We start from the raw sequence: 23,983 nt of genomic DNA, 5'->3' as shown, positions 1-23,983 counted from the left end.
TTAATCGATATTAGAACGAGAAGGAGAGGTGCAGTGTGAACGCAGAAGGAAACAAATGATGGGAGGGGGGAGGGAAGAAGGAGTGTATGTATTTTCAGCACGAAATTAAACAGGTGCGATCACACCAGCACAAATGCACCGGATCCCATCAGAACTCCGCAGTTAAGTGTGCTTTGGCGAAAGTTGTACAATGATGGGTTACCTCCTGGGAAGTTCTCGTGTTGCACCCATTTTCTTTTTTTCAGATGTGCCGTTCGACGTTACGCGTGACTTGAATTATGGTCCGCAGATTTATTCGCAAATGTGAGTCACGGCGCCGTGGCATTTTACTTGATATTTGAACGAGAACAAGAGGTGCAGTGCGCACGCACAAGGAAACAAATGACGGGAGGGCGAAGAAAGGAGAAGGAGTGTATGTATTTGCAGCGCGAAATGAAACAGGTGCGATCATACCAGCACTAATGCAACGGATTCTATCAGAACTCCATAGGTAAGGGTGCTTAGGCAAGAGTAGTACTAGCATGGGTTACCTCCTGCGAAGTCCTTATATTTCACCCATTTTCTTGTGAAGTCCTCGTGTTGTACCTATTTTTTTGCAGATGATTCTTTCGACGTTACGAGCGACTTGAATTATGGTCCTCAGGTTTATTCGCAAATGTGAGTCACGGCGCCGTGGCATTTTACTTGATATGTGAACGAGAACGGGAGGTGCAGTTCGCACGCACAAGGAAACAAATGATGGGAGGGGGAAGAAAAGGAAATGAGTTTATGTATTTGCAGCACAAAATTAAACAAGTGCTATCATACCAGCACTATTGCACTGGATCCCATCAAAACTCCGCAGTTAAGTGTGCTTGGGCGAGATTAGTACTCGGATGGGTGACCTCTTGGGAAGTCCTCGTGTTGCACTAATTTTTTTTCAGACGGGTCGTTCGACGTTAGGCGCGTCTGGAACTAGGGTCCGCTGGTTTATACGCAAATATGAGTCAAGAAGTAGGGGCATTTTAATCGATATCAGAACGAGAATGAGAGGTGAAGTGTGAAAGCACAACGAAACAAATGACGGGAGGGGGAAGAAAGTAGAAGGAGTGTATGTATTTGCACCGCGAAATTAAACAGGTGCGATCATACCTGCACTAAAGCCCCGGATCCCATCAGAACTCTGCAGTTAAGTGTGTTTGGGCGAGGGTAGTACTCGGATGGGTGACCACTTGGGAAGCCCTCGTGTTGTACCAATTTTCTTTCGGATGGGTTGTTCGACGTTACGCGCAAATGGAATTATAAACCGCTGGTTCATTTGCAAAGGTGAGTCACGGTGCCGGGGCTTATTACTTGATATTAGAACGAGAAAGAGAGATGCAGAGTGCACGCACAAGGAAACAAATGACGGGAGGGGGGATGGGAGGAGAAAGAGTGTATGTATTTGCAGTGCAGAATGAAACATGAGGGATCATACCAGCACTAATGCAACGGATTTTATCAGAACTCCGCAGTTAAGGGTGCTTGGGCGAGAAAAGTACTCGGATGGGTGACCTCCTACGAAGTCCTTATATTTCACCCATTTTCTTGGGAGGTCCTCGTGTTGCACCCATCTTTTTGCAGATGATTCTTACGACGTTACGCGCGGCATGATTTATGGTCCGCAGGTTTATTCGCAAATGTGAGTCACGGCGCCGTGGCATTTTACTTGATAGTAAAACGAGTACGGGAGGTGCAGTGCGCACGCACAAGGAAACAAATGATGGGAGGAAGAAGAAAAGAGAATGAGTGTATGTATTTGAAGCGCAAAATTAAACGGGTGCGATCATACCAGCACTAATGCACCGGATCCCATCAGAACTCCGCAGTTAAGTGTGCTTGGGCGAGAGTAGTACTCGGATGGGTGACGTCCTGGGAAGTCCTCGTGTCGCACTAATTTTTTTTTTCAGACGGGTCGTTCGACGTTACGCGCGAGTGGAACTAGGGTCCACTGGTTTATACGCACATGTGAGTCAATAAGCAGGGACATTTTAATCGATATTAGAACGAGAAGGAGAGATGCAGAGTGCACGCACAAGGAAACAATTGATGGGAGGGGGAGGGAAGGAGAAATAGTGTATGTATTTTCAGCACGAAATGAAATAGGTGCGATCATACCAGCACTAATGCAACAGATTCTATCAGAACTCGGTAGGTAAGGGTGCTTGGGCGAGAGTAGTACTAGCATGGGTTACCTCCTGCGAAGTCCTTATATTTCACCCATTTTCTTGTGAAGTCCTCGTGTTGCACCCATTTTTTTGCAGATGATTCTTTCGACGTTACGCGCGACTTGAATTATGGTCCTCAGGTTTATTCGCAAATGTGAGTCACGGTGCTGTAGCATTTTACTTGATATTAGAACAAAAACGGGAGGTGCAATGCGCACGCACAAGGAAACAAATGACGGGAGGGGGAAGAAATGAGAAGGAGTTTATGTATTTGCAGCGCGAAATTAATCAGGTGCGATCATACCAGCACTAATGCAACAGATCCCATCATAACTCTGTAGTTAAGTGTGCTTGGGCGAGAGTAGTACTCGGATGGGTGACCTCTTGGGAAGTCCTCGTGTCGCACTAATTTTTTTTTCAGACGTGTCGTTCGATGTTATGCGCGACTGAAACTAGGGTCCACTGGTTTATATGCAAATGTGAGTCAAGAAGCAGGGGCATTTTAATCGATATTAGAACGAGAAGGAGAGATGCAGAGTGCACGCACAAGGAAACAAATGACGGGAGGGGGGATGGAGGGAGAAAAAGTGTATATATATGCAGCGCAGAATGAAACATGAGCAATCATACCAGCACCAATGCAACGGCTTCTATCAGAACTCTGCAAGTTAAGGGTGCTTGGGCGAGAGTAGCACTAGGATGGGTGACCTCCTGCGAAGTACTTATATTTCACCCATTTTCTTAGGAAGTCCTCGTGTTGCACACATTTTTTTGCAAATGATTCTTTCAACGATACGCGCGACTTGAATTATGGTCCTCAGGTTTATTCGCAAATGTGAGTCACGGCACCGTAGCATTTTACTTGATATTAGAACGAGCACGGGAGGTGCAGTGCGCACGCACAAGGAAACAAATGACGGGAGGGGGAAGAAAGGAGAAGGAGTTTATGTATTTGCAGCGCGGAATTAAACGGGTGCGATCATACCACCACAAATGCACCGGATTCTATCAGAACTCCGTAGGTAAGGGTGCTTGGGCGAGAGTAGTACTAGCATGGGTTACCTCCTGCGAAGTCCTTATATTTCACCCATTTTCTTGTGAAGTCCTCGTGTTGCACCCATTTTTTTGCAGATGATTCTTTCGACGTTACGCGCGACTTGAATTATGGTCCTCAGGTTTATTCGCAAATGTGAGTCACGGCGCTGTAGCATTTTACTTGATATTAGAACAAGAACGGCAGGTGCAATGCGCACGCACAAGGAAACAAATGACGGGAGGGGGAAGAAATGAGAAGGAGTTTATGTATTTGCAGCGCGAAATTAATCAGGTGCGATCATACCAGCACTAATGCAACAGATCCCATCATAACTCCGTAGTTAAGTGTGCTTGGGCGAGAGTAGTACTCGGATGGGTGACCTCTTGGGAAGTCCTCGTGTCGCACTAATTTTTTTTTCAGACGTGTCGTTCGACGTTACGCGCGACTGAAACTAGGGTCCACTGGTTTATATGCAAATGTGAGTCAAGAAGCAGGGGCATTTTAATCGATATTAGAACGAGAAGGAGAGATGCAGAGTGCACGCACAAGGAAACAAATGACGGGAGGGGGGATGAAGGGAGAAAAAGTGTATGTATTTGCAGCGCAGAATGAAACATGAGCAATCATACCAGCACCAATGCAACGGCTTCTATCAGAACTCCGCAAGTTAAGGGTGCTTGGGCGAGAGTAGCACTAGGATGGGTGACCTCCTGCGAAGTACTTATATTTCACCCATTTTCTTAGGAAGTCCTCGTGTTGCACACATTTTTTTGCAGATGATTCTTTCGACGATACGCGCGACTTGAATTATGATCCTCAAGTTTATTCGCAAATGTGAGTCACGGCACCGTAGCATTTTACTTTATATTAGAACGAGCACGGGAGGTGCAGTGCGCACGCACAAGGAAACAAATGACGGGAGGGGGAAGAAAGGAGAAGGAGTTTATGTATTTGCAGCGCGGAATTAAACGGGTGCGATCATACCACCACAAATGCACCGGATTCTATCAGAACTCCGTAGGTAAGGGTGCTTGGGCGAGAGTAGTACTAGCATGGGTTACCTCCTGCGAAGTCCTTATATTTCACCAATTTTCTTGTGAAGTCCTCGTGTTGCACCCATTTTTTTGCAGATGATTCTTTCGACGTTACGCGCGGCTTGAATTATGGTCCTCAGGTTTATTCACAAATGTGAGTCACGGCGCTGTAGCATTTTACTTGATATTAGAACGAGAACAGGAGGTGCAGTGCGCACGCACAAGGAAACAAATAACGGGAGGGGGAAGAAAGGGGAATGAGTTTATGTATTTGCAGCGCGAAATTAAACAAGTGCGATCATACCAGCACTAATGCACAGGATCCCATCAGAACTCCGCAGTGAAGTGTGCTTGGGCGAGATTAGTACTCGGATCGGTGACATCCTGGGAAGTCTTCGTGTCGCAACAATTTTTTTTCAGACGGGTCGTTCGACGTTACGCGCGTCTGGAACTAGGATCCGCTGGTTTATACGCAAATATGAGTCAAGAAGTAGAGGCATTTTAATCGATATTAGAACGAGAATGAGAGGTGAAGTGTGAACGCACAAGGAAACAAATGACGGGAGGGGGAAGAAATGAGAAGGAGTGTATGTATTTGCAGCGCGAATTTAAACAGGTGCGATCATACCAGCACTAAAGCCCCGGATCCCATCAGAACTCCGCAGTTAAGTGTGCTTGGGCGAGAGTTAGAACGAGAATGAGAGGTGAAGTGTGAACGCACAAGGAAACAAATGACCGGAGGGGGAAGAAAGGAGAAGGAGTGTATGTATTTGCAGTGCGAAAATAAACAGGTGCGATCATACCAGCACTAAAGCCCCAGATCCAATCAGAACTCCGCACTTAAGTGTGCTTGGGCGAGAGTAGTACTCGGATGGGTGACAACTTGGGCAGCCCTCGTGTTGCACCTATTTTTTTCGGATGGGTTGTTCAACGTTACGCGCGAATGGAATTATAAACAGCTGGTTCATTTGCAAAGGTGAGTCACGGTGCTGGGGCATATTACTTGATATTAGAACGAGAAAGAGAGATGCAGAGTGCACGCACAAGGAAACAAATGACAGGAGGTGGGATGGGAGGAGAAAGAGTGTATGTATTTGCAGTGCAGAATGAAACATGAGGGATCACACCAGCACTAATGCAACGGATTCTATCAGAACTCCGCAGTTAAGGGTGCTTGGGCGAGAAAAGTACTCGGATGGGTGACCTCCTGCAAAGTCCTCATATTTCACCCATTTTCTTGGGAGGTCCTCGTGTTGCACCCATCTTTTTGCAGATGATTCTTTCGACGTTACGCGCGACTTGATTTATGGTTCGCAGGTTTATTCGCAAATGTGAGTCACGGCGCCGTGGCATTTTACTTGATATTAGAACGAGTACGAGAGGTGCAGTGCGCACGCATAAGTAAACAAATGACGGGATGAGGAACAAAAGAGAAGGAGTGTATGTTTTTGAAGTGCAAAATTAAACAAGTGCCATCATACCAGCACTAATGCACTGGATCCCATCAGAACTCTGCAGTTAAGTGTGCATGGGCGAGAGTAGTACTCGGATGGGTGACCTCTTGGGAAGTCCTCGTATCGCAACAATTTTTTTCAGATGGGTCGTTCGACTGGAACTAGAGTCCGCTGGTTTATACGCAAATGTGAGTCAAGAAGCAGGGGCATTTTAATCGATATTAGAACGAGAAGGAGATGTGTAGTGTGAACGCACAAGGAAACAATTGATGGGAGGGGGAGGGAAGAAGAAGGAGTGTATGTATTCTCAGCACGAAATGAAACAGGTGCGATCATACCAGCACTAATGCAACAGATTCTATCAGAACTCCGTAGGTAAGGGTGCTTGGGCGAGAGTAGTACTAGCATGGGTTACCTCCTGCGAAGTCCTTATATTTCCACCCATTTTCTTGTGAAGTCCTCGTGTTGCACCCATTTTTTTGCAAATGATTCTTTCGACGCTACGCGCGACTTGAATTATGGTCCTCAGGTTTATTCGCAAATTTGAGTTACGGCGCCGTGGCATTTTACTTGATATTAGAACGAGAACGGGAGGTGCAGTGCGCACGCACAAGGAAACAAATGACGGGAGGGGGAAGAAAGGGGAATGAGATTATGTATTCGCAGTGCGAAATTAAACAGGTGCGATCATACCAGCACTAATGCACCGGATCCCATCAGAACTCCGCAGTTATGTGTGCTTGGGCGAGATTAGTACTCGGATGGGTGACCTCCTGGGAAGTACTCGTGTCGCACTAATTTTTTTTCAGACGGGTCGTTCGACGTTACGCACGTCTGGAACTAGAGTCCGCTGGTTTATACGCAAATGTGAGTCAGGAAGCAGGGGCATTTTAATTGATATTAGAACGAGATTGAGAGGTGAAGTGTGAACGCACAAGGAAACAAATGACAAAAGGGGGTAGAAAGAAGAAGGAGTTTATGTATTTGCAGCGCGAAAGTAAACAGGTGCGATCATACCAGCACTAAAGCTCCGGATCCCATCAGAACTCCGCAGTTAAGTGTGCTTGGTACCGAGTAGTACTCGGATGGGTGACCACTTGGGAAGCCCTCGTGTTGCATCTATTTTTTTTTCGGATGGGTTGTTCGACGTTACGCGCGAATCGAATTATAAACCACTGGTTCATTTGCAAAGGTGAGTCACGGTGCCGGGGCATATTACTTGATATTAGAACGAGAAAGAGAGATGCAGAGTGCACGCACAAGGAAACAAATGACGGGAGGGGGGATGGAAGGAGAAAGAGTGTATGTATTTGCAGTGCAGAATGAAACATGAGGGATCATACCAGCACTAATGCAACGGATTCTATCAGAACTCCGTAGGTAAGGGTGCTTGTGCGAGAGTAGTACTAGCATGGGTTACGTCCTGCGAAGTCCTTATATTTCACCTATTTTCTTGTGAAGTCCTCGTGTTGCACCCATTTTTTTACAGATGATTCTTTCGATGTTATGCGCGACTTGAATTATGGTCCTCAGGTTTATTCGCAAATGTGAGTCACGGCGCCGTGGCATTTTACTTGATATTAGAACGAGAACGGGAGGTGCAGTGCGCACGCACAAGGAAACAAATGACGGGAGGGGGAAGAAAGGGTAATGAGTTTATGTATTTGCAGCGCGAAATTAAACAGGTGCGATCACACCAGCAATAATGCACCGGATCCCATCAGAACTCCGCAGTTATGTGTGCTTGGGCGAGAGTAGTACTCGGATGGGTGACCTCTTGGGAAGTCCTCGTGTCGCGCCAATTTTTTTCAGACAGGTCGTTCGATGTTACGTGCGTCTGGAACTAGGGTCCGCTGGTTTATACGCAAATGTGAGTCAAGAAGCAGGGGCATTTTAATCGATATTAGAACGAGAATGAGAGGTGAAGTGTGAACGCACAAGGAAACAAATGACGGAAGGGGGAAAAAAGGAGAAGAACTGTATGTATTTGCAGCGCAAAATTAAACAGTTGCGATCATACCAGCACTAAAGCTCCGGATCCCATCAGAACTCCGCAGCTAAGTGTGCTTGGGCGAGGGTAGTACTCGGATGGGTGACCACTTGGGAAGCCCTCTTGTTGCACCTATTTTTTTTTGGATGGGTTGTTCGACGTTACGCACGAATGGAATTATAAACCGCTGGTTCATTTGCAAAGGTGAGTCATGGTGCCGGGGAATATTACTAGATATTAGAACGAGAAAGAGAGATGCAGAGTGCACGCACAAGAAAACAAATGACGGGAAGTGGGATGGGAGGAGAAAGAGTGTATGTATTTGCAGTGCAGAATGAAACATGAGGGATCATACTAGCACTAATGCAATGGATTTTATCAGAACTCCGTAGTTAAGGGTGCTTGGGCGAGAAAAGTACTCGGATGGGTGACCTCCTGCGAAGTCCTTATATTTCACCCATTTTCTTGGGAGGTCCTCGTGTTGCACCCATCTTTTTGCAGATGATTCTTTCGACGTTACGCGCGACTTGATTTATGGTCCGCAGTTTTATTCACAAATGTGAGTCACGGCGCCGTGACATTTTACTTGATATTAGAACGAGTACGGGAGGTGCAGTGCGCACGCACAAAGAAACAAATTACGGGAGGAGGAAGAAAAGAGAAGGAGTGTATGTATTTGAAGCGCAAAATTAAACAAGTGGCATCATACCAGCACTAATGCACTGGATCTCATCAGAACTCTGCAGTTAAGTGTGCTTAGGCGAGAGTAGTACTAGGATGGGTGACCTCCTGCGAAGTCCTTATATTTCACCCAATTTCTTAGGAAGTCCTCGTGTTGCACCCATTTTTTTGCAGATGATTCTTTCGACGATACGCGCGACTTGAATTATGGTCCTCAGGTTTATTCGCAAATGTGAGTCACGGCAACGTAGCATTTTACTTGATATTAGAACGAGCACGGGAGGTGCATTGCGCACGCACAAGGAAACAAATGACGGGAGGGGGAAGAAAGGAGAAGGAGTTTATGTATTTGCAGCGCGGAATTAAAGGGGTGCGATCATACCAGCACTAATGCGTCGGATCCCATCCGAACTCCGCAGTTAAGTGTGCTTGGGCGAGAGTAGTACTCGGATTAGTGACCTCCTGGGAAGTCCTCGTGTCGCACTAATTTTTTTTCAGACGGGTCGTTCGACATTACGGGCGACTGGAACAAGGGTCCGCTGGTTTATACGCAAATCTGAGTCAAGAAGCAAGGGCATTTTAATCGATATTAGAATGAGAAGGAGAGGTGCAGTGTGAACGCACAAGGAAACAATTGATGGGAGGGGGAGGGAAGGAGAAGGAGTGCACGTATTTTCAGGACGAAATGAAACAGGTGCGATGATACCAGCACTAATGCAACAGATTCTATCAGAACTCCGTAGGTAAGGGTGCTTGGGCGAGAGTAGTATTAGCATGGGTTACCACCTGCGAAGTCCTTATATTTCACCCATTTTCTTGTGAAGTCCTCGTGTTGCACCCATTTTTTTGCAGATGATTCTTTCGACATTACGCGCGACTTGAATTATGGTCCTCAGGTTTATTCGCAAATGTGAGTCACGGCGCTGTAGCATTTTACTTGATATTAGAACGAGAACGGGAGATGCAGTGCGCACGCACAAGGAAACAAATGACGGGAGGAGGAAGAAAGGGGAATGAGTTTATTAATTTGCAGCGCAAAATTAAATAGGTGCGATCATACCAGCACAAATGCACCGGATCCCATCAGAACTCTGCAGTTAAGTGTGCTTGGGCGAGATTAGTACTCGGATGGGTGACCTCCTGGGAAGTCCTCGTGTCGTACTAATTTTTTTTCAGACGGGTCGTTCGACGTTACGCACGTCTGGAACTAGGGTCCGCTGGTTCATACGCAAATGTGAGTCAAGAGTCAGGGGCATTTTAATCGATATTAGAACGAGAAGGAGAGGTGCAGTGTGAACGCATAAGGAAACAAATGATGGGAGGGGGGGAGGGAAGTAGTGTATGTATTTTCAGCACGAAATTAAACAGGTGCGGTCACACCAGCACAAAAGCACCGGATCCCATCAGAACTCTGCAGTTAAGTGTGCTTTGGCGAAAGTAGTACAATGATGGGTTACCTCTTGGGAAGTTCTCGTGTTGCACCCATTTTCTTTTTTTCAGATGTGCCGTTCGACGTTACGCGCGACTTTAATTATGGTCCGCAGATTTATTCACAAATGTGAGTCACGGCGCCGTGGCATTTTACATGATATTTGAACGACAACGAGAGGTGCAGTGCGCACGCACAAGGAAACAAATGACGGGAGGGGAAAGAAAGGAGAAGGAGTTTATGTATTTGCAGCGCGGAATTAAACGGGTGCGATCACACCAACACTAATGCACCGGATCCCATCAGAACTCCGCAGTTAAGTGTGCTTGGGCGAGAGTAGTACTCCGATGGGTGACCTCTTGGGAAGTCCTCGTGTCGCACCAATTTTTTTTCAGACGGGTCGTTCGACGTTACGCGCGACTGGAACTGGGGTCCGCTGGTTTATACGCAAATGTGAGTCAAGAAGCAGGGGCATTTTAATCGATATTAGAATGAGAAAGAGAGGTGCAGTGTGAACGCACAAGGAAACAATTGATGGGAGGGGGAGGGAAGGAGAAGGAGTGCACGTATTTTCAGCACGAAATGAAACAGGTGCGATGATACCAGCACTAATGCAACGGATTCTATCAGAACTCCGTAGGTAAGAGTGCTTGGGCGAGAGTAGTATTAGCATGGGTTACCACCTGCGAAGTCCTTATATTTCACCCATTTTCTTGTGAAGTCCTCGTGTTGCACCCATTTTTTTGCAGATGATTCTTTCGACATTACGCGCGACTTGAATTATGGTCCTCAGGTTTATTCGCAAAGGTGAGTCACGGCGCTGTAGCATTTTACTTGATATTAGAACGAGAACGGGAGATGCAGTGCGCACGCACAAGGAAACAAATGACGGGAGGAGGAAGAAAGGGGAATGAGTTTATTAATTTGCAGCGCGAAATTAAATAGGTGCGATCATACCAACACAAATGCACCGAATCCCATCAGAACTCCGCAGTTAAGTATGCTTGGGCGAGATTAGTACTCGGATGGGTGACCTCCTGGGATGTCCTCGTGTCACACCAATTTTTTTTCAGACGGGTCGTTCGACGTTACGCACGTCTGGAACTAGGGTCCGCTGGTTCATACGCAAATATGAGTCAAGAATCAGGGGCATTTTAATCGATATTAGAACGAGAAGGAGAGGTGCAGTGTGAACGCATAAGGAAACAAATGATGGGAGGGGGGGAGGGAAGTAGTGTATGTATTTTCAACACGAAATTAAACAGGTGCGGTCACACCAGCACAAATGCACCGGATCCCATCAGAACTCCGCAGTTAAGTGTGCTTTGGCGAAAGTAGTACAATGATGGGTTACCTCCTGGGTAGTTCTCGTGTTGCACCCATTTTCTTTTTTTCAGATGTGTCGTTCGACGTTACGCGCGACTTTAATTATGGTCCGCAGATTTATTCACAAATGTGAGTCACGGCGCCGTGGCATTTTACATGATATTTGAACGACAACGAGAGGTGCAGTGCGCACGCACAAGGAAACAAATGACAGGAGGGGGAAGAAAGGAGAAGGAGTTTATGTATTTGCAGCGCGGAATTAAACGGGTGCGATCACACCAACACTAATGCACCGGATCCCATCAGAACTCCGCAGTTAAGTGTGCTTGGGCAAGAGTAGTACTCCGATGGGTGACCTCTTGGGAAGTCCTCGTGTCGCACCAATTTTTTTTCAAACGGGTCGTTCGACGTTACGCGTGACTGGAACTGGGGTCCGCTGGTTTATACGCAAATGTGAGTCAAGAAGCAGGGGCATTTTAATCGATATTAGAACGAGAAGGCGAGGTGCAGTGTGAACGCACAAGGAAACAATTGATGGGAGGGGGAGGGAAGGAGAAGGAGTGTATGTATTTTCAGCACGAAATGAAGCAAGTGCGATCATACCAGCACTAATGGAACGAATTATATTAGAACTCCGTAGGTAAGGGTGCTTGGGCGAGAGTAGTACTAGCATGGGTTACCTCCTGCGAAGTCCTTATATTTCACCCATTTTCTTGCGAAATCCTCGTGTTGCACCCATTTTCTTTTTTTCAGATGTGCCGTTCGACATTACGCGCGACTTTAATTATGGTCCGCAGATTTATTCGCAAATGTGAGTCACGGCGCCATGGCATTTTACTTGATATTTGAACGAGAACGAGAGGTGCAGTGCGCACGCACAAGGAAACAAATGACCGGAGGGGGAAGAAAGGGGAATGAGTTTATGTATTTGAAGCGCAAAATTAAACAGTTGCGATCATACTAGCACTAATGCACCTGATCCCATCAGAACTCCGCAGTTAAGTGTGTTTTGGCGAGAATAGTACTCGGATGGGTGACCTCCTGTGAAGTCCTCGTGTCGCACTAATTTTTTTTTCAGACGGGTCGTTCGACGTTACGCGCGTCTGGAACTAGGGTCCGCTGGTTTATACGCAAATGTGAGTCATGAAGCAGGGTCATTTTAATCGATATTAGAACGAGAATGTGAGGTGAAGTGTGAACGCACAAGGAAACAAATGACGGGAGGGGGAAGAAAGGAGAAGGAGTGTATGTAGTTGTAGCGCGAAATTACACAGGTGCGATCATACCAGCACTAAAGCTCCGGATCCCATCAGAACTCTGCAGTTAAGTGTGCTTGGGCGAGAGTAGTACTCGGATGGGTGACCACTTGGGAAGCCCTCGTGTTGCAACTATTTTTTTTCGGATGGGTTGTTCGATGTTACGCGCGAATGGAATTATAAACCGCTGGTTCATTTGCAAAGGTGAGTCACGGTGCCGAGGCATATTACTTGATATTAGAACGAGAAAGAGAGATACAGAGTGCACGCACAAGGAAACAAATGACGGGAGGGGGGATGGAAGGAGAAAGAGTGTATGTATTTGCAGTGCAGAATGAAACATGAGGGATCATACCAGCACAAATGCAATGGATTCTATCAGAACTCGGCAGTTAAGGGTGCTTGGGAGAGAAAAGTACTCGGATGGGTGACCTCCTGCGAAGTCCTTATATTTCACCCATTTTCTTTAAAGGTCCTCGTGTTGCACCCATCTTTTTGCACAATGATTCTTTCGACGTTACGCGCGACTTGATTTATGGTCCGCAGATTTATTCGCAAATGTGAGCCACGGCGTCGTGGTATTTTACTTGATATTAGAACGCGTACGGGAGGTGCAGTGCGCACGCACAAGGAAACAAATGACGGAAGGAGGAAGAAAGGAGAAGGAGTTTATGTATTTGCAGCGCTAAATTAAACGGGTGCGATCATACCAGCACTAATGCACTGGATCCCATCAGAACTCTGCAGTTAAGCGAGCCTGGGCGAGAGTAGTACTCGGATGGGTGACCTTTTGGGAAGTTCTCGTATCGCAATAAGTTTTTTACAGATGGGTCGTTCGACGTTACACGCGACTGGAACTATGGTCCGCTGGTTTATACGCAAATGTGAGTCAAGAATCAGGGGCATTTTAATCGATATTAGAACGAGAAGGAGAGGTGCAGTGTGAACGCACAAGGAAACAAATGATGGGAGGGGGGAGGGAAGAAGGAGTGTATGTATTTTCAGCACGAAATTAAACAGGTGCGGTCAGACCAGCACAAATGCACCGCATCCCATCTGAACTCCGCAGTTAAGTGTGCTTTGGCGAAAGTAGTACAATGATGGGTTACCTCATGGGAAGTTCTCGTGTTGCACCCATTTTCTTTTTTTCAGATGTGCCATTCGACGTTACACGCGACTTTAATTATGGTCCGCAGATTTATTCGCAAATGTGAGTCACGGCGCCGTGGCATTTTACTTGATATTTGAACGAGAACGAGAGGTGCAGTGCGCACGCACAAGGAAACAAATGACGGGAAGGGGAAGAAAGGAGAAGGAGTTTATGTATTTGCAGCGCGAAATTAAACAGGTGCGATCATACCAGCACTAATGCATCGGATCCCATCAGAACTCCGCAGTTAAGTGTGCTTGGGCGAGAGTAGTACTCGGATTGGAGACCTCCTGGGAAGTCCTCGTGTCGCACTAATTTTATTTTCAGACGGGTCGTTCGACATTACGCGCGACTGGAACTAGGGTCCACTTGTTTATACGCAAATGTGAGTCAAGAAGTAAGGGCATTTTAATCGATATTAGAACGAGAAAGAGAGATGCAGAGTGCACGCACAAGGAAACAAATGACGGGAGGGGGGGGGGAGGGAGAAAAAGTGTATGTATTTGCAGCGCAGAATGAAACATGAGCAATCATACCAGCACCAATGCAACGGATTCTATCAGAACTCCGCAAGTTAAGGGTGTTTGGGCGAGAGCAGCACTAGGATGGGTGACCTCCTGCGAAGTCCTTATATTTCACCCATTTTCTTAGGAAGTCCTCGTGTTGCACACATTTTTTTGCAGATGATTCTTTCGACGATACGCGCAACTTGAATTATGGTCCTCAGGTTTATTTGCAAATATGAGTCACGGCACCGTAGCATTTTACTTTATATTAGAACGAGCACGGGAGGTGCAATGCGCACGCACAGGAAAAAAAATGACGGGAGGGGGAAGAAAGGAGAAGGAGTTTATGTATTTGCAGCACGGAATTAAACGGATGCGATCATACCACCACTAATGCGCCGGATCCCATCATAACTCCGCAGTTAAGTGTGCTTGGGCGAGAGTAGTACTCGGATGGGTGACCTCCTGGGAAGTCCTCGTGTCGCACTAATTTTTTTTCAGACGGGTCATTCGACGTTACGCGTGACTGGAACTCGGGTCCGCTGGTTTATACGCAAATGTGAGTCAAGAAGCAGGGGCATTTTAATCGATATTAGAACGAGAAGGAGAGGTGCAGTGTGAACGCACAAGGAAACAATTGATGGGAGGGGGAGGGAAAGAGAAGGAGTATATGTATTTTCAGCACGAAATGAAACAGGTGCGATCATACCAGCACTAATGCAACGGATTCTATCAGAACTCCGTAGGTAAGGGTGCTTGGGCGAGAGTAGTACTAGCATGGGTTACCTCCTGCGAAGTCCTTATATTTCACCCATTTTCTTGTGAAATCCTCGTGTTGCACCCATTTTTTTTTCTTCAGATATGACGTTCGACGTTACGCGCAACTTTAATTATGGTCCGCAGATTTATTCGCAAATGTGAGTCACGGCGCCGTGGCATTTTACTTGATATTTGAACGAGAACGATAGGTGCAGTGCGCACGCACAAGGAAACAAATGACGGGAGGGGGAAGAAAGGAGAAGGAGTTTATGTATTTGCGGCGTGAAAAATCAGGTGCGATCATACCATCACTAATGCACTGGATCCCATCAGAACTCTGCAGTTAAGTGTGCTTGGGCGGGAGTAGTACTCGGATGGGTGACCTCCTGGGAAGTCCTCGTGTCGCACTAATTTTTTTTTTCAGACGGGTCGTTCGACGTTACGCGCTACTTGAACTAGGGTCCACTGATTTATACGCAAATGTGAGTCAAGAAGCAGGGGCATTTTAATCGATATTAAAACGAAAATGAGAGATGCAGAGTGTACGCACAAGGAAACAAATAACGGGAGGGGGGATGGAGGGAGAAAAAGTGTATGTATTTGAAGCGTAGAATGAAACATGAGCAATCATACCAGCACCAATGCAACGGATTCTATCAGAACTCCGCAAGTTAAGGATGCTTGGGCGAGAGTAGCACTAGGATGGGTGACCTCCTGCGAAGACTCTATATTTCACCCATTTTCTTAGGAAGTTCTCGTGTTGCACCCATTTTTTTGCAGATGATTCTTTCGACGATACGCGCGACTTGAATTATGGTCCTCAGGTTTATTCGCAAATGTGAGTCACGGCACCGTAGCATTTTACTTGATATTAGAATGAGCACAGAAGGTGCAGTGCGCACGCACAAGGAAACAAATAACGGGAGGGGGAAGAAAGGAGAAGGAGTTTATGTATTTGCAGCACTGAATTGAACGGGTGCGATCATACCAGCACTAATGCACCGGATCCCATCAGAACTCCGCAGTTAAGTGTGCTTGGGCGTGAGTAGTACTCGGATAGGTGACCTACTGGGAAGTCCTAGTGTCGCACCAATTTTTTTTCAGACGAGTCGTTCGACGTTACGCGCGACTGGAACTAGGGTCCGCTTGTTTATACGCAAATGTGAGTCAAGAAGCAGGGGCATTTTAATCGATATTAGAACGAGAAGGAGAGCTGCAGTGTGAACGCACAAGGAAACAATTGATGGGAGTGGGAGGGAAGGAGAAGGAGTGTATGTATTTTCAGCACGAAATGAAACAGGTGCGATCATACCATCACTAATGCAACGGATTCTATCAGAACTCCGTAGGTAAGGGTGCTTGGGCGAGAGTAGTACTAGAATGGGTTACCTCCTGCGAAGTCCTTATATTTCACCCATTTTCTTGTGAAGTCTTCGTGTTGCACCCAGTTTTTTGCAGATGATTCTTTCGACGTTACGCGCGACTTGAATTATGGTCCTCAAGTCTATTCGCAAATGTGAGTCACGACACCATAGTATTTTACTTGATATTAGAACGAGCACGGGAGGTGCAGTGCGCACGCACAAGGAAAGAAATGACGGGAGGGGGAAGAAAGGAGAAGGAGTTTATGTATTTGCAGCGCGAAATTAAACGGGTGCGATCATACCAGCACAAATGCACTGGATCCCATCAGAACTCCGCAGTTAAGCGTGCTTGGGCGAGAGTAGTACTCGAATGGGTGACCTCCTAGGAAGTCCTTGTGTTCCACAAATTTTTTTTTTCAGACGGGTCGTTCGACGTTACGCGCGACTGGAACTATCGTCTGCTGGTTTATACGCAAATGTGAGTCAAGAATCATGGGTATTTTAATCGATATTAGAACGAGAAGGAGATGTGCAGTGTGAACGCACAAGGAAACAAATGATGGGAGGGGGGGAGGGAAGAAGGAGTGTATGTATTTTCAGCACGAAATTAAATAGGTGCGGTCACACCAGCACAAATGCGCCAGATCCCATCAGAACTCCGCAGTCAAGTGTGCTTTGGCAAAAGTAGTACAATGATGGGTTACCTCTTGGGAAGTTCTCGTGTTGCACCCATTTTTTTTTTTCAGATGTGCCGTTCGACGTTACGCGCGACTTTAATTATGATCCGCAGGTTTATTCGCAAATGTTAGTCACGGCGCCGTGGCATTTTACTTGATATATGAACGAGAACGAGAGGTGCAATGCGCACGCACAAGGAAACAAATGACGGGAGGGGGAAGAAAGGAGAAGGAGTGTATGTATTTGCAGCGTGAAATGAAACAGGTGCGATCATACCAGCACTAATGCAACGGATTCTATCAGAACTCCGTAGGTAAGGGTGCTTGGGTGAGAGTAGTACTAGCATGGGTTACCTCCTGCGAAGTCCTTATATTTCACCCATTTTCTTGTGAAGTCCTCGTGTTGCACCCATTTTTTTGCAGATGATTCTTTCGACGTTACGCGCGACTTGAATTATGGTCCTCATGTTTATTCGCAAATGTGAGTCACGGCGCTGTAGCATTTTACTTGATACTAGAACGAGAACAGGAGGTGCAGTGCGCACGCACAAGGAAACAAATGACGGGAGGGGGAAGAAAGGGGAATGAGTTTATGTATTTGCAGTGCAAAATTAAACGGGTGCGATCATACCAGTACTAATGCACCGGATCCCATCAGAACTCCGCAGTGAAGTGTGCTTGGGCGAGATTAGTACTCGGATGGGTGACCTCCTGGGAAGTCCTCGTGTCGCACCAATTTTTTTTCAAACGGGTCGTTCGACGTTACGCGCGTCTAGAACTAGGGTCCGCTGGTTTATGCGCAAATGTGAGTCAAGAAGCAGGGGCATTTTAATCGATATTAGAACGAGAAGGAGAGGTACAGTGTGAACGCACAAGAAAATAAATGATGGGAGGGGGGAGGGAAGAAGGAGTGTATGTATTTTCAGCACGAAATTAAACAGGTGCGGTCACACCAGCACAAATGCGCTGGATCCCATCAGAACCCCGCAGTTAAGTGTGCTTTGGCGAAAGTAGTACAATGATGGGTTACCTCTTGGGAAGTTCTCGTCTTGCACCCATTTTCTTTTTTTCAGATGTGCCGTTCGACATTACGCGCGATTTTAATTATGGTCCGCAGATTTATTCGCAAATGTGAGTCATGGCGCCGTGGTATTTTACTTGATATTTGAACAAGAACGAGAGGTGCAGTGCGCACGCACAAGGAAACAAATGACGGGAGGGGGAAGAAAGGAGAAGGAGTTTATCTATTTGCAGCGCAGAAATAAACGGGTGCGGTCATACCAGCACAAATGCACCGGATCCCATCAGAACTCCGCAGTTAAGTGTGCTTGGGCGAGTGTAGTACTCGGATGGGTGACCTCTTGGGAAGTCCTCGTGTCGCACCAATTTTTTTTCAGACGGGTCGTTCGACGTTACGCGCGACTGGAACTATAATATGCTGGTTTATACGCAAATGTGAGTCACGGCGCTGTAGCATTTTACTTGATATTAGAACGAGAGCGGGAGCTGCAGTGCGCACGCACAAGGAAACAAATGACGAGAGGGGGACGAAAGGGGAATGAGTTTATGTATTTGCAGCGGGAAATTAAACAGGTGCAATCATACCAGCACTAATGCAACGGATTCTATCAGAACTCCGCAGTTAAGGGTGCTTGAGCAAGAAAAGTACTAGCATGGGTTACCTCCTGAGAAGTCCTTATATTTCACCCATTTTCTTGTGAAGTCCTCATGGTTCACCCATTTTTTTCAGATGATTCTTTCGACGTTACGCGCGACTTGAATTATGGTCCTCAGGTTTATTTGCAAATATGAGTCACGGCGTGTAGCATTTTACTTGATATTAGAACGAGAACGGGAGGTGCAGCGCGCACGCACAAGGAAACAAATGACGGAAGGGAGAAGAAAGGAGAAGGAGTGTATGTATTTGCAGCGCGAAACTAAACAGGTGATATCATACAAGCACTAAAGCCTCGGATCCCATCAGAACTCCGCAGTTAAGTGTGCTTGGGCGAGATTAGTACTCGGATGGTTGACCTCCTGGGAAGTCCTCGTGTCGCACTAATTTTTTTTCAGACTGGTCGTTCGACGTTACGCGTGTCTGGAACTAGGATCCGCTGGTTTATATGCAGATGTGAGTCAAGAAGCAGGGGCATTTTAATCGATATTAGAACGAGAATGAGAGGTGAAGTGTGAACGCACAAGGAAACAAATGACGGGAGGGGGAAGAAAGGAGGAGTGTATGTATTTGCGGCGCGAAATTAAAGAGGTGCGATCATACCAGCACTAAAGCCCCGGATCCTATCAGAAATCCGCAGTTAAGTGTGCTTGGGCGAGAGTAGTACTCGGATGGGTGACCACCTGGGAAGCCCTCGTGTTGCACCTACGTTTTTTCGGATGGATTGTTCGACGTTACGCGCGAATGGAATTATAAACCGCTGGCTCATTCGCAAAGGTGAGTCACGGTGCCGGGGCATATTACATGATATTAGAACGAGAAAGAGAGATGCAGAGTGCACGCACAAGGAAACAAATGACGGGAGGGGGGATGGGAGGAGAAAGAGTGCATGTATTTGCAGCGCAGAATGAAACATGAGGGATCATACCAGCACTAATGCAACGCATTCTATCAGAACTCCGCAGTTAAGGGTGCATGAGCGAGAAAAGTACTCGGATGGGTGACCTCCTGCGAAGTCCTTATATTTCACCCATTTTCTTAGGAAGTACTCGTGTTGCACCCATTTTTTTGCAGATGATTCTTTCGACGATACGCGCAACTTGAATTATGGTCCTCAGGTTTATTGGCAAATGTGAGTCACGGCACCGTAGTATTTTACTTGATATTAGAACGAGCACGGGAGGTGCAGTGCGCACGCACAAGGAAACAAATGACGGGAGGGGAAAGAAAGGAGAAGGAGTTTATGTATTTGTAGCGCGAAATTAAACGGGTGCGATCGTACCAGCACTAATGCACCGGATAGCATCAGAACTATGCAGTTAAGTGTGCTTGGGCGAGAGTAGTACTCAGATGGGTGACCTCATGGGAAGTCCTCGTGTCGCACCAATTTTTTTTCAGACGGGTCGTTCGACGTTACGCGCGACTGGAACTATGGACCGCTGGTTTATACACAAATGTGAGTCAAGAATCAGGGGCATTTTAATCGATATTAGAACGAGAAGGAGAGGTGCAGTGTGAACGCATAGGGAAACAAATGATGGGAGGGGGGGAGGGAAGAAGGAGTGTATGTATTTTCAGCACGAAATTAAACAGGTGCGGTCACACCAGCACAAATGCACCGGATCCCATCAGAACTCCGCAGTTAAGTGTGCTTTGGCGAAAGTAGTACAATGATGGGTTACCTCCTGGGAAGTTCTCGTGTTGCACCTATTTTTTTTTTTTCAGATGTGCCGTTCGACGTTACGCGCGACTTTAATTATGGTCCGCAGATTTATTCGCAAATGTGAGTCACGGCGCCGTGGCATTTTACTTGATATTTGAACTAGAACGAGAGGTGCAGTGCGCACGCACAAGGAAACAAATCACGGGAGGGGGAAGAAAGGAGAAGGAGTTTATGTATTTGCAGCGCGAAATGAAACAGGTGCGATCATACCAGCACTAATGCAACGGATTCTATCAGAACTCTGTAGGTAAGGGTGCTTGGGCGAGAGTAGTACTAGCATGGGTTACCTCCTGGGAAGTCCTTATATTTCACCCATTTTCTTGTGAAATCCTCGTGTTGCACCCATTTTTTTGCAGATGATTCTTTCGACGTTACGCGCGACTTGAATTATGGTCCTCAGATTTATTCGCAAATGTGAGTCACGGCGCTGTACCATTTTACTTGATATTAGAACGAGAACGGGAGGTGCAGTGCGCACGCACAAGGAAACAAATTACGGGAGGGGGAAGAAAGGAGAAGTAGTTTATGTATTTGTAGCGCGAAATGAAACAGGTGCGATCATACCAACATTAATGCAACGGATTCTATCAGAACTCCGTAGGTAAGGGTGCTTCGGCGAGAGTAGTACTAGCATGGGTTACCTCCTGGGAAGTCCTTATATTTCACCCATTTTCTTGTGAAGTCCTCGTGTTGCACCCATTTTTTTGCAGATGATTCCTTCGATGTTACGCGCGACTTGAATTATGGTCCTCAGGTTTATTCGCAAATGTGAGTCACGGCGCTGTAACATTTTACTTGATATTAGAACGAGAACGGGAGGTGCAGTGCGCACGCACAAGGAAACAAATGACGGGAGGGGGAAGAAAGGAGAAGGAGTGTATGTATTTGCAGCGCAAAATTAAACAGGTGCGATCATACCAGCACTAATGCACCGTATCCCATCAGAACTCCGTAGTGAAGTGTGCTTGGGCGAGATTAGTACTCAGATGGGTGACCTCCTGGGAAGTCCTCGTGTCGCACCAATTTTTTTTCAGACGGGTCGTTCGACGTTACGCTTGTCTGGAACTAGGGTCCGCTGGTTTATACGCAAATGTGAGTCAAGAAGCAGGGGCATTTTAATCGATATTAGAACGAGAATGAGAGGTGAAGTGTGAACTCACAAGGAAACAAATGACGGGAGGGGGAAGAAAGGAGAAGGAGTGTATGTATTTGCAGCGCGAAAGTAAACAGGTGCGATCATACTAGCACTTAAGCTCCGGATCCCATCAGAACTCCGCAGTTAAGTGTGCTTGGGCGAGCGTAGTACTCGGATGGGTGACCTCCTGGGAAGTCCTCGTGTCGCACTAATTTTTTTTTTCAGATGGGTCGTACGACGTTACGCGCGAATAGAATTATAAACCGCTGGTTCATTTGCAAAGATGAGTCACGGTGCCAGGGAATATTACTTGATATTAGAACGAGAAAGAGAGATGCAGAGTGCACGCACAAGGAAACAAATGACGGGAGGGGGGATGGGAGGAGAAATAGTGTATGTATTTGAAGTGCAGAATGAAACATGAGAGATCATACCAGCACTAATGCAACGGATTCTATCAGAACTCCCCAGTTAAGTGTGCTTTGGTGAAAGTAGTACAATGATGGGTTACCTCATGGGATGTTCTCGTGTTGCACCCATTTTTTTTTTCAGATGTGCCGTTCGACGTTACGCGCGACTTTAATTATGGTCCGCAGATTTATTCGCAAATGTGAGTCACGGCGCCGTGGCGTTTTACTTGATATTTGAACGAGAACGAGAGGTGCAGTGCGCACGCACAAGGAAACAAATGACGGGAGGGGGAAGAAAGGGGAATGAGTATAAGTATTTGCAGCGTGAAATTAAACAGGTGCGATCATACCAGCACTAATGCACCGGATCCCATCAGAACTCCACAGTGAAGTGTGCTTGGGCGAGATTAGTACTCGGATGGGTGACCTCCTGGGAAGTCCTCGTGTCGCACCAATTTTTTTTCAGAAGGGTCGTTTGACGTTACGCGCGTTTGGAACTAGGGTCCGCTGGTTTATACGCAAATGTGAGTCAAGAAGCAGGGGAATTTTAATCGATATTAGAACGAGAATGAGAGGTGAAGTGTGAACGCACAAGGAAACAAATGACGGGAGGGGGAAGAAAGGAGAAGGAGTGTATGTATTTGCAGCGCGAAATTAAACAGGTTCGATCATACCAGCACTAATGCAACGGATTCTATCAGAACTCCGCAGTTAAGTGTGCTTGGGCGAGAGTAGCACTCGGATGGGTGACCACTTGGGAAGCCATCGTGTTGCACCAATTTTTTTTCGGATGGGTTGTTCGACATTACGCGCGAATAGAATTATAATCCGCTGGTTCATTTGCAAAGGTGAGTCACGGTGCCGAGGCATATTACTTGATATTAGAACGAGAAAGAGAGATGCAGAGTGCACGCACAAGGAAACAAATGACGGGAGGGGGGATGGGAGGAGAAAGAGTGTATGTATTTGCAGTGCAAAATGAAACATGAGGGATCATACCAGCGCTAATGCAACGGATTCTATCAGAACTCCGCAGTTAAGGGTGCTTGGGCGAGAAATGTACTCGGATGGGTGACCTCCTGCGAAGTCCTTATATTTCACCCATTTTCTTGGGAGGTCCTCGTGTTGCACCCATCTTTTTGCATATGATTCTTTCGACGTTACGCGCGACTTGATTTATGGTCCGCAGGTTTAATCACAAATGTGAGTCACGGCGCCGTGGCATTTTACTTGATATTAGAACGAGTACGGGAGGTGCAGTGCGCACGCACATGGAAATAAATGACGGGATGAGGAAGAAAAGAGAAGGAGTGTATGTATTTGAAGTGCAAAATTAAACAAGTGGCATCATACCATCACTAATGCACTGCATCCCATCAGAAATCTGCAGTTAAGTGTGCTTGGTCGAGAGTAGTACTCGGATGGGTGACCTCTTTGGAAGTCCTCGTATCGCAACAATTTTTTTTCAGATGGGTCGTTCGACGTTACGCGCGACTGGAACTATGGTCCGCCGATTTATACGCAAATGTGAGTCAAGAGTCAGGGGCATTTTAATCAATATTAGAACGAGAAGGAGAGTTACAGTGTGAATGCACAAGGAAACAAATGATGGGAGGGAGGGAGGGAAGAAGGAGTGCATGTATTTTCAGCACGAAATTAAACAGGTGCGGTCACACCAGCACAAATGCACCGGATCCCATCAGAACTCCGCAGTTAAGTGTGCTTTGGCGAAAGTAGTACAATGATGGGTTACCTCATGGGAAGTTCTCGTGTTGCACCCATTTAATTTTTTTCAGATGTGCCGTTCGACGTTACGCGTGACTTTAATTATGGTCCGCAGATTTATTCACAAATGTGAGTCACGGCGCCGTGGCATTTTACTTGATATTTGAACGAGAACGAGAGGTGCAGTGCGCACGCACAAGGAAACAAATGACGGGAGGGGGAAGAAAGGAGAAAAAGTTTATGTATTTGCAGTGCGAAATTAAACAGGTGCGATCATACCAGCACTAATGCACCGGATCCCATCAGAACTCCGCAGTTAAGTGTGCTTGGATGAGAGTAGTACTCGGATGGGTGACCTCTTGGGAAGTCCTCGTGTCCCACTAATTTTTTTTTCAGACGGGTCGTTCGACGTTACGCGCGACTAGAACTAGGGTCCACTGGTTTATACGCAAATGTGAGTCAAGAAG

The 23,983-nt window shown here is 46.6% G+C and overlaps 7 non-coding genes and 38 pseudogenes across 7 annotated transcripts; all 45 read left to right on the top strand.

The window, feature by feature from the left end:
• The first annotated feature begins 111 nt into the window (after positions 1-111).
• Positions 112-230, top strand: LOC148256588 (5S ribosomal RNA; annotated as a pseudogene).
• A 563-nt stretch (positions 231-793) lies between these two features.
• On the top strand, positions 794-912 carry LOC148256587 (5S ribosomal RNA; annotated as a pseudogene).
• A 205-nt stretch (positions 913-1,117) lies between these two features.
• Positions 1,118-1,236, top strand: LOC148256586 (5S ribosomal RNA; annotated as a pseudogene).
• Positions 1,237-1,796: 560 nt separating this feature from the next.
• Positions 1,797-1,915, top strand: LOC148256585 (5S ribosomal RNA). The gene has a single exon (XR_015820708.1). It is a non-coding gene; the product is annotated as a 5S ribosomal RNA (ribosomal RNA).
• A 561-nt stretch (positions 1,916-2,476) lies between these two features.
• On the top strand, positions 2,477-2,595 carry LOC148256584 (5S ribosomal RNA; annotated as a pseudogene).
• Positions 2,596-3,157: 562 nt separating this feature from the next.
• LOC148256583 (5S ribosomal RNA) lies at positions 3,158-3,276 on the top strand (annotated as a pseudogene).
• A 235-nt stretch (positions 3,277-3,511) lies between these two features.
• On the top strand, positions 3,512-3,630 carry LOC148256582 (5S ribosomal RNA; annotated as a pseudogene).
• Positions 3,631-4,546: 916 nt separating this feature from the next.
• On the top strand, positions 4,547-4,665 carry LOC148256581 (5S ribosomal RNA; annotated as a pseudogene).
• Positions 4,666-5,045: 380 nt separating this feature from the next.
• LOC148256580 (5S ribosomal RNA) lies at positions 5,046-5,164 on the top strand (annotated as a pseudogene).
• Positions 5,165-5,723: 559 nt separating this feature from the next.
• On the top strand, positions 5,724-5,842 carry LOC148256579 (5S ribosomal RNA; annotated as a pseudogene).
• A 547-nt stretch (positions 5,843-6,389) lies between these two features.
• On the top strand, positions 6,390-6,508 carry LOC148256578 (5S ribosomal RNA; annotated as a pseudogene).
• A 205-nt stretch (positions 6,509-6,713) lies between these two features.
• LOC148256577 (5S ribosomal RNA) lies at positions 6,714-6,832 on the top strand (annotated as a pseudogene).
• Positions 6,833-7,393: 561 nt separating this feature from the next.
• Positions 7,394-7,512, top strand: LOC148256576 (5S ribosomal RNA; annotated as a pseudogene).
• A 204-nt stretch (positions 7,513-7,716) lies between these two features.
• Positions 7,717-7,835, top strand: LOC148256575 (5S ribosomal RNA). Its single transcript, XR_015820524.1, has one exon. It is a non-coding gene; the product is annotated as a 5S ribosomal RNA (ribosomal RNA).
• A 914-nt stretch (positions 7,836-8,749) lies between these two features.
• LOC148256574 (5S ribosomal RNA) lies at positions 8,750-8,868 on the top strand (annotated as a pseudogene).
• A 559-nt stretch (positions 8,869-9,427) lies between these two features.
• LOC148256573 (5S ribosomal RNA) lies at positions 9,428-9,546 on the top strand. The gene has a single exon (XR_015819820.1). It is a non-coding gene; the product is annotated as a 5S ribosomal RNA (ribosomal RNA).
• Positions 9,547-9,747: 201 nt separating this feature from the next.
• Positions 9,748-9,866, top strand: LOC148256572 (5S ribosomal RNA; annotated as a pseudogene).
• Positions 9,867-10,075: 209 nt separating this feature from the next.
• On the top strand, positions 10,076-10,194 carry LOC148256571 (5S ribosomal RNA; annotated as a pseudogene).
• Positions 10,195-10,753: 559 nt separating this feature from the next.
• On the top strand, positions 10,754-10,872 carry LOC148256570 (5S ribosomal RNA; annotated as a pseudogene).
• Positions 10,873-11,073: 201 nt separating this feature from the next.
• LOC148256569 (5S ribosomal RNA) lies at positions 11,074-11,192 on the top strand (annotated as a pseudogene).
• Positions 11,193-11,401: 209 nt separating this feature from the next.
• Positions 11,402-11,520, top strand: LOC148256568 (5S ribosomal RNA; annotated as a pseudogene).
• Positions 11,521-12,083: 563 nt separating this feature from the next.
• Positions 12,084-12,202, top strand: LOC148256567 (5S ribosomal RNA; annotated as a pseudogene).
• Positions 12,203-12,408: 206 nt separating this feature from the next.
• Positions 12,409-12,527, top strand: LOC148256566 (5S ribosomal RNA). The gene has a single exon (XR_015820160.1). It is a non-coding gene; the product is annotated as a 5S ribosomal RNA (ribosomal RNA).
• A 561-nt stretch (positions 12,528-13,088) lies between these two features.
• LOC148256565 (5S ribosomal RNA) lies at positions 13,089-13,207 on the top strand (annotated as a pseudogene).
• Positions 13,208-13,410: 203 nt separating this feature from the next.
• Positions 13,411-13,529, top strand: LOC148256564 (5S ribosomal RNA; annotated as a pseudogene).
• Positions 13,530-13,738: 209 nt separating this feature from the next.
• LOC148256563 (5S ribosomal RNA) lies at positions 13,739-13,857 on the top strand (annotated as a pseudogene).
• Positions 13,858-14,419: 562 nt separating this feature from the next.
• Positions 14,420-14,538, top strand: LOC148256562 (5S ribosomal RNA; annotated as a pseudogene).
• Positions 14,539-15,099: 561 nt separating this feature from the next.
• Positions 15,100-15,218, top strand: LOC148256561 (5S ribosomal RNA; annotated as a pseudogene).
• A 563-nt stretch (positions 15,219-15,781) lies between these two features.
• LOC148256560 (5S ribosomal RNA) lies at positions 15,782-15,900 on the top strand (annotated as a pseudogene).
• Positions 15,901-16,459: 559 nt separating this feature from the next.
• Positions 16,460-16,578, top strand: LOC148256559 (5S ribosomal RNA; annotated as a pseudogene).
• Positions 16,579-16,784: 206 nt separating this feature from the next.
• LOC148256558 (5S ribosomal RNA) lies at positions 16,785-16,903 on the top strand (annotated as a pseudogene).
• A 208-nt stretch (positions 16,904-17,111) lies between these two features.
• On the top strand, positions 17,112-17,230 carry LOC148256557 (5S ribosomal RNA; annotated as a pseudogene).
• Positions 17,231-17,465: 235 nt separating this feature from the next.
• On the top strand, positions 17,466-17,584 carry LOC148256556 (5S ribosomal RNA). The gene has a single exon (XR_015819793.1). It is a non-coding gene; the product is annotated as a 5S ribosomal RNA (ribosomal RNA).
• A 203-nt stretch (positions 17,585-17,787) lies between these two features.
• On the top strand, positions 17,788-17,906 carry LOC148256555 (5S ribosomal RNA; annotated as a pseudogene).
• Positions 17,907-18,115: 209 nt separating this feature from the next.
• LOC148256554 (5S ribosomal RNA) lies at positions 18,116-18,234 on the top strand. The gene has a single exon (XR_015820813.1). It is a non-coding gene; the product is annotated as a 5S ribosomal RNA (ribosomal RNA).
• A 557-nt stretch (positions 18,235-18,791) lies between these two features.
• LOC148256553 (5S ribosomal RNA) lies at positions 18,792-18,910 on the top strand (annotated as a pseudogene).
• Positions 18,911-19,112: 202 nt separating this feature from the next.
• Positions 19,113-19,231, top strand: LOC148256552 (5S ribosomal RNA; annotated as a pseudogene).
• Positions 19,232-19,791: 560 nt separating this feature from the next.
• Positions 19,792-19,910, top strand: LOC148256551 (5S ribosomal RNA; annotated as a pseudogene).
• A 204-nt stretch (positions 19,911-20,114) lies between these two features.
• LOC148256550 (5S ribosomal RNA) lies at positions 20,115-20,233 on the top strand (annotated as a pseudogene).
• Positions 20,234-21,150: 917 nt separating this feature from the next.
• LOC148256549 (5S ribosomal RNA) lies at positions 21,151-21,269 on the top strand (annotated as a pseudogene).
• A 205-nt stretch (positions 21,270-21,474) lies between these two features.
• Positions 21,475-21,593, top strand: LOC148256548 (5S ribosomal RNA; annotated as a pseudogene).
• Positions 21,594-22,127: 534 nt separating this feature from the next.
• On the top strand, positions 22,128-22,246 carry LOC148256547 (5S ribosomal RNA). The gene has a single exon (XR_015820475.1). It is a non-coding gene; the product is annotated as a 5S ribosomal RNA (ribosomal RNA).
• Positions 22,247-22,451: 205 nt separating this feature from the next.
• LOC148256546 (5S ribosomal RNA) lies at positions 22,452-22,570 on the top strand (annotated as a pseudogene).
• Positions 22,571-23,453: 883 nt separating this feature from the next.
• Positions 23,454-23,572, top strand: LOC148256545 (5S ribosomal RNA; annotated as a pseudogene).
• Positions 23,573-23,781: 209 nt separating this feature from the next.
• LOC148256544 (5S ribosomal RNA) lies at positions 23,782-23,900 on the top strand (annotated as a pseudogene).
• The last annotated feature ends 83 nt before the right edge of the window (positions 23,901-23,983 follow it).

The sequence above is a fragment of the Carica papaya genome, chromosome 5 (assembly GCF_054855325.1).
Source record: "Carica papaya isolate Zhongbai chromosome 5, ASM5485532v1, whole genome shotgun sequence".
Lineage (NCBI taxonomy): Eukaryota > Viridiplantae > Streptophyta > Magnoliopsida > Brassicales > Caricaceae > Carica > Carica papaya.
The sequence above is the reverse complement of the archived record's forward strand: the minus strand, read 5'-3'. Positions and strand labels throughout refer to the sequence as shown.